Here is a 7,990-nt window from a genome sequence, read left to right on the forward strand (position 1 = left end):
ATGAATCCTAGACAGCCTTTGTAGATCTAAGGAAATTTTTTCTCTGTGTTGACATCAGTTTTTTCATGAGAATAATCCAGGAACGGCAAAGGACTTAATTAGGTAACTGACTTTGCAAAAACAAACCACATTAAAAAAAATACAGATACCAGAATCCTCACTCATTCTGGGAATTTATTTTTCTGAGTTCCTGAAGACCCTGTAGAGTAATCTTATACATGAGAACAGTGAGTTGCAGCACATTCCTGTCATTTTGCTGGGGCACAAGACTAAGCTGGTGGGCTGCTCATTCAAGTGTTCTTGCCCTGGTCATGTTGCCACTGTCTTTGTGGGTGAGGGATTAAGCATAAGTTTCAGAATTAGGCAGACTTGGCCTGTGGCCAACTTCTGTTTTTGCCACATTCTATTTGTGACTTCGAGCACATCACTTATCTGCATTTCAGTTTTAGTTCCTTGTACAATGGAAAAGTGAGGTGTGCTTTTCTGGGTTGCTGTAAAGATTACAGATAAAGTACTATAAATACACGGTGAAGAGGCTGTTATACAGTCTGGAGCTCAATAATTGAGGGTTAAATAATATAATTAGCTGGCAATCCTTTTACAGATATTTATCTCAATTAGAAAATGGTGATTATTACCATACTGTATCTTATTAATTATATTAGCATAGTAACTTACACTAAACAACTCTCTATATTTATTCACTTAATTTCATGACAGCACTAGGCTGGTGCTTTATTTCTATTTTACAAATGGGAAAACTGATAGAGAGGGAGATTAACGGATGTGTGTAACACAATCAAGACTCACGAAAATTAAGTATCCAACCCAAGTCCACAAAGCTTGTGCCTAGAGACCCAGGCCTCTGTCAAGTTGGCTTGTCTTCTCTTTTGGATGTTATGCTACAGCTTTCTGCCAAGATGACTTATTAATTTTACCCTTTAGCAGTGATCCTAAGTATAAGCAAGAGAAATCCTCCTGAAAGTGAGGAGTATAAAAGGAACGAGGGCAGACAAAGAAGAAAGAAATAGATAAGAGTAGAAAAGTTAAAAGCGTGATATACAGAGGTCCTAAATAACCAATGCAATTGACACATTCTTTTACATTAATTTCAGGATTAAAAAAAAAAAAACCCACAAACACTATTTTGTTACTCTGGTGTAAAATTAGTTCCAAAAGAATGATTTTTTTTCTTAGTGTGCTGTCAGTTAGACAAGATCAGTTTACACAATATCTTCTCTTTGCCACCAACTTTGCTGACCAAAATAAACTCAGTGTAGTATCTGTAACGGACACAGCACTCATTTGTCACCGGTGAATGCACGTAATGTCCTCCACTGTGGCAGTGGCTTTATCCATGGGTCCTTGGGGAACCAGAGTATATCACTTCCAGTGCTTGGTGAGCTCATAAAGCTATTTCTAAAGTGTAATGCAATCGTTAATAGGTTAAATATTTATAACCATATTTAATAGCTATGTATCATTGGTATAACAGAAAACACATATAGAAAGAGAGTGGTTTCTCTTTCAAAGGCAAAACTGATTTCCTGGTCTTTAAATGTACTTGGGAAGGAGATTAGATTAACATTTACATAAAACTCAGGGAGGAGGTGTTCTACGATTTTTGTAACATAGCCTTATAGCATTATTACTTATGTGAACACTACGTATTTTTTTGGAGTTGTACTTTTCTTACCATCCTGTGCCTCTCTGTGAAGTTAGTTCATGTGGCATTAGTTTATCTGATACACATCCCAAAGTTAACCCATATGAAACTGAACACCCGACCACACCCTTGCAAAACTGCTTCACCTAAAATCATCCCTTCCTAGTCGACGGCTCCATTGTTTTTGTTGGTCAGGTACAACCTTGGAGTCATTCACCCTTCACTTCTGTCTTTCTCTCTTCTCTCTCTGAATGTTATTAGAAACGTATTCATCAACATAAAATATCTTACAGTTTCAGAAAGTTCAAAGATACCTTGAAGCCTAGAAACTTTACGTAATTTAGCTTAAGAATCTCTATCAAATGCCTCTTCCAAGTTTATCATCACAATGCACTTTAACGTTTTTATTGTAAAATAACATAAAATTAAATATTGTTTTCTAAGAAATAAATGATGCTTTAATTGTTGATTCTTTTAATCAATAGAAGTAGTACCTTAATTGGCATTTCTCATTTTTTTTCCAAGTATTGGTAGTAAGAAAGTCTTGTGTGGAAAATTAGTCATGAAGGCACTTAAGAATCAGTCAAGGGACTATGGAGCTAAGACTAAGGCACTTAAGAATCAGTCAAGGGACTACTTAACCAATTCCAGAGAACTTGGCTATTCACAATATGACCAAAAGACAGGGCTTCTGTAGCTCACCGTGTTTTAAAGCTAATTTACAACTGCAATATGAAAATAGTGTCACTACCATGCATGCAAGGAAAACTTGTGAGAAATCAAAAAAAAAAATCTCAATGGGAATCTTATTCTTTAGTAAGTTAATCAACAGCAACCAAGTACATTTTTATTATACAATTAAAATTGCTCTATTATCATATAAACTTTGTTGAGTCTGAAAAACCCTTACTTGAGATTCTTAGTTCTTGACCTCAGAAGTATGACAGTCTGTTTGCTGCTTATCATTGTAAGTTTTAAGCAATAATAAATGACTTGGTTTTTTTTGGTCATGTCTCTTTTCCATTTCTTTCACAATATTATTTCTTAATGAATTATGTTCTTATTTTAAGGCTTTAATTTTTAAGCATTTATAAGTGAGTGAATCAGCTTTTAAATCAATGCCCCCAAATTTAAAATAATAACAATTACGGCATTTTGATGAAATGTTGGCTATCAACCCTCTGAGAAAGCAGAGGTAAATCTTACTTGCTATGAACAGAACAAATTGAATTTAGACTCTTCTCAATGTATCTATGTGTTGTTATAGGAAAGTTGGGAAGTTCTAAAGAAATTTTAGTAACAATTAGCGTAACTTTAGATTATAACTAACATACTTGGAATTCTAATTTTTAGAATGGTTTACGATTTAAGAGATCAAATATTTTATGTATTTGTTTGTTTATTGTTGAGATAGATTCTTGCTCTCTTGCTTAGGCTGGGGTGTAGCACACAATCACGGCTCACTGCAGCCTTAACCTCCTGAGTTCAAGTGCTCCCAAGACCTCAGCCTCCCAAGTAGCTAGGATCACAGGCATGTGCCAATACATTTTAAAAAGTCTTATTGAGTTGGGAATAACAAAGAAGCTAAAAACATATGTATCTGTGGAATTATTTAAAAAAAATAAGTAGCAAAGTCAGAATTTGAGAAGTTATTAAATAAATAAAATGTCGTTCTATTGTTAAAATAAAAGAAATGTTCTTATTTACCGAAACTAACATTATTGCAAGTTTCTATCATATTATAGTAAACTCTTAGAGTTAGAGGTGATTTTAGAGTTTACTTCAATATATAGTAAGTACGATAAATGTTTAGGAATAGTCAATATTGGGATACAAAATTCAAAATATTTTTCACCATTAACTGTGTCAGGGACTATGAAAGTTTAAGATAAATATATGACACCATTTTATTGTGATCATTATCATACAACAAACAGCAAGAGAAGTAAACATTTGGCGACTGCTCTGTTCTCTCACACCACTGGCAGTCATAACTAACTTAAAATTACATATACATGCTAAAACCTGGGAGTGGTTTAATAATTGGAATATATTCCTTAAAATTGTCTCTTTCACTTGATCTGAATTGGCTAATAGGTGAAACTTATCATTCTGTATCCATAGTACAGCATATGTATCATAGCTTATGATCTTGTCTGGCTAAGAATTATATTCGTTTTTTGTTGGAAATATTTGAACAGTGTATTGTACCATGTTTTCTCTGGGACTGTCCAATGCACTATTGCTAAACATTTCAGCTTTCTCCTTAAACTGGTCCATGTCTTTTGAATAAATATAATAATACATCTTTCATAATGATAGAGACTATGTGGTATAACATAACTAACGACCTACAGGAAGCCTAATAAATTATCACCAATTATAAAATTCTGAGTAAGTTTAGAAAATAACATCAAATGACATTATTTTAAAAAATTAAGGAGGGGTTAAGGGCATATTTAGATATACGTTTGGTGACCAATATAGCAGCCTGCCTATGATAATAAAGATATATTTTTTTCTTGTTATTATTGATATAATGTAAAATTCTCCTCTAAAGATCAACATAATGTTTGAAAAAAAGAATCCGGAATAAAAGCATGCATATATTTAGGGTAATATTCTTTGCTTTCCTTAACTTAGAGCATAAAAGCTTTTTAGTAACGGATGTAAAATTCTTAAAATAGACTGCATTATCTTCAACCATATTATCTATTCCCATATGTCGTACAATGACACAATTTGCACCAGAATACCAGAAATGTACAAAAGGAGTCAGTATGTGGTATTGTTTTCTTCATGTCTTTTCGGAGAGATGCCAAATTTGATTCGGATCTTTAATGTTACATAATAAAAGAGATAAAGGTATATTTCAGTTTTTAAAAGCATCATAAGTTAAGGAATAGTATGTTAAGTTGTCTCTGATTTCAAACACCATATAAAAAAGTGAAAGCTCAGATGTTACATTCCTACTAATATTCATTCATCATTAAACAGTTTTTCTAGATCTTAATTGTTCTAGATTAGAGCAGTGAAAACTGAAGCAAAACACATTTCTTGCTGTGGTGGGCAGCCTCTAAATGAGTTCCCAGTGATCTCCGCCTTTTGGTGTTCACGTCCTTGAATAATACCCTTCCCTGAGTGTTTGCTGACTCTAATGATTCACTTCTAATGATTATAACACAGCAAAGTAGTGCAATGCCACTCCAAGATTAGGTTATGAAAAGACCTCCTTGCTCAAGCCTTCTCTTGCTCTCTTTCTCTCGAGGAGTCCTCACTCTGAAGAAAACAACTTATCTGCTATGTTGTGAGTTGCCTATGGAGAGATGCATGCGTCAAGGAACTGACATCTCTGATCAACATCCAGTGAGAACCCGGTGCATGCCGATGGCTGTCTGAGGGAACTTGGAAGTGTGTCTTCTGAGCCTTCCCAACTAGACATATGAGCGAGTTTGGAAGTGGATTCTTCCCCATTTGAGCCTTGGGTTGACTACTGTCTCTGCTAATACCTTGATGGCATGATACCCTGAGTCAATGGCATCCAGCTAAGCTGAAAGCTGACTTGACCTACAGAAACTGAGATAATATAAATGTTTATTGTTTTAAGCTGCCACATTTTGAGGGTAATTTGATTCATAGCCATAAATAATGAATACACTTGCCCTCATTGTTTATATTTAAATATTTACACTAGACCTAAGGAGGACACGTTTTGGAGTACAGTGGCTACAAGAAAAAATGTGAACAGTATAACAGTTCCTCAAAATATTAAACATGAAATTAAACATGGAATTAAAATATGATACAAGAATTCCACTTCTGGGTATATATACCTAAAATATATATACCTATATATTCCACTTCTGGGTATATATTCCGCTTCTGGGTATATGTACCTAAAAGAATAAAAAATCAGGGTCTTAGAGGCTGAGTGATGAGGCCCAGCTCCCTGAAAGAACAATAATCTACCCCTGTGGGTCATCATCATGCCCTCTGACCTGGCCAGGAAGAGGCAGCCAAAAAGAAGGAGACTGCCAAAGCTGGACAGTGGTGCAGAAAAGGGCATGGAGAAAATGGAGATACTATCACAGAACCACAGGCGGCAGAGGAGAAAATGAGGCACATGGCAGAGAGACCACAGAAGGGGATTTGCTTACCAAGGACTTTGAGATGAAAAAAGCTGCTGCTTGAGCTGTCCCTGGCGTCCTGGCCTCTCACCCCAACAGTACTGATGTTCACATTATCCACCTCTCATTCACCTTTCACGGTCAAGAGCTGCTCAGTAGCACTAAACTAGAATTAAACTGAGGCTGTCAATATGGTCTTATTGGCTTAAATGGAATTGGGAAGTCCATGCTGCTCTCTGCTATTGGGAAGCATGAAGTGTCCATCCCTGAGCATGTGGTCATTTACCATCTGAGCCGAGAGATGCCTCCTAGTGACAAGACACCGTTGCAGTTTGTGATGGACTCTGACACAGAGCGGACCATGCTGGAGAGCAAAACAGAGCAGCTGGTTCGTGAGTATGCAGTATGAGAAGCTCATGGAACTCTACGAGCATTTGGAGGAGCTGGATGCCGATGAGACAGAGAGGAGGGCTTCAAGGGTCTTGCACAAACTGGGTTTCACACCTGCCATGCAGCCCAAGAAGCTAAAAGACCTCAGTGGGGGCTGGAAGATGAGGGTTGCCCCTGCCAGAGCCCTCTTCATTTGGCCCTTCATGCTGCTCCTTGATGAGCTCACTTCTAAAAACTTTTAAGTGCATCTTGGTCCTCGTCTCCCATTCATGGGATTTTCTGAATGGTGTCTGTCCAAACATAATTCACATGCACAGAAATTGAAGTATTATACGGTTAATTATGAACAGTATGTGAAGAGGTGGCTAGAGCTGGTGGAGAACCGGATGAAGGTTTCACTGGGAGCAAGACCAGACTGGATACATGAAGAACTACATTGAGAGGTTTGGTCATCACAGTGACAAGCTGCCCTGGCAGGCCCAGAGTAAGGAGAAAATGCTACAGAAAATGATGGCATCAGGACTGACAGAGAGGGTTGCAAGCGACAACCGCATTTATCACTTTATTTCCCGCCATGTGGCAAGATCCCTTCACCCTTCATCATGGTGCAAAATGTGAGTGTTAAGTATACAAAAGATGGGCCTTGCATCACGATAATCTAGAATTTGGATTGACCTTGACATAGCAGTGGCTCTGGTAGGGCCCAATGGAGCAGGGAAGTCAACGCTTCTGAAGTTGCCAACTGGAAAGCTACTACCCACAGATGGCAGGATCTGAAAACACTCGCATGTCAAGGTAGGGCATTACCACCAACATCTACAAGAGAAGCTGGACTTAGATCTCTCACCTTTGGAGCACGTGAAGTGCTACCCAAGGATCAAGGAGAAGGAAGAATGAGGAAGATCACTGGGTGATATGGTCTCATTAGGAAACAACAGGTGAGCCCAATCCAGAACTTGTCAGATGAGCAGAAGTGTGGAGTGTGTCCGGCATGGCTGACCTGGAAGAACCCCACATGCTCTTCCCGGATGAGCCCATCATTCATCCTGATATTAAGACCATCGATGCCCTGGCCGATGCCATCAATGGGTTTGAGAGTGGTATGATGCTGGTCAGCCATGACTTCAGACGCATTCAGCAGGTTGCACAGGAAACTTTGGTCTGTAAGAAGCAGACAATTCTCAAGTGGCTTCGAGAAATCCTGGCTTACAAGGAGCACCTCAAGTCCAAGCTGGTGGATGTGGAGCCCCAATTCACCAAGAGAACCCACAACGTGTGAGCCGTCTACCTGGGCCTGGGTCAGGAGCTCCATCTGGGAACTAACAGCTGCTACCCTGGCCAGCTGCTCAGGAGAGGACCCCGGGGCTAGGACCCCCTGCATTGCTTCAATACCTAGCCTCTCTCCTGACCTTCAGCCTGCCTTAGCTACACCCTCTTACCTACAGCTGGACAGTATGTGTATATTTCCTGTCCTTCCAGTTACGTCTGTCCATGTGTGGACTTGGCTGGCTGTTCCCTCCAGACCCTTGCTGGTTACCTTACTCTGAATGTGATACGGTCAGAGGCAACTGTGAGTTAGCCAAAGGGTCCAAGCCCTGGATTTGACCCACGGAGGAGCTTAGGATCCTCGTGTTCTGGGTTTTGGTGATGTTGGAGGAGTAACCCCAGCCCACCGCCCACATTCCTTTTTTTCCTTCTGATTTGGAACTCTGGACCAGGATCTTCCCTGCCGTTTTTTAAATAACTATTTAACAGTGTAACTTTTGGACCTGCATGACATCTACGAAGTGCCCAATAAAGAAGGAGG

The 7,990-nt window shown here is 38.8% G+C and overlaps 1 pseudogene; it reads left to right on the forward strand.

Annotated features, from left to right (window-relative positions):
- The first annotated feature begins 5,652 nt into the window (after positions 1–5,652).
- Positions 5,653–7,462, forward strand: LOC101054177 (ATP-binding cassette sub-family F member 2 pseudogene; annotated as a pseudogene).
- Positions 7,463–7,990: the final 528 nt, after the last annotated feature.

This window comes from Saimiri boliviensis, chromosome 18 (assembly GCF_048565385.1).
Source record: "Saimiri boliviensis isolate mSaiBol1 chromosome 18, mSaiBol1.pri, whole genome shotgun sequence".
NCBI lineage: Eukaryota > Metazoa > Chordata > Mammalia > Primates > Cebidae > Saimiri > Saimiri boliviensis.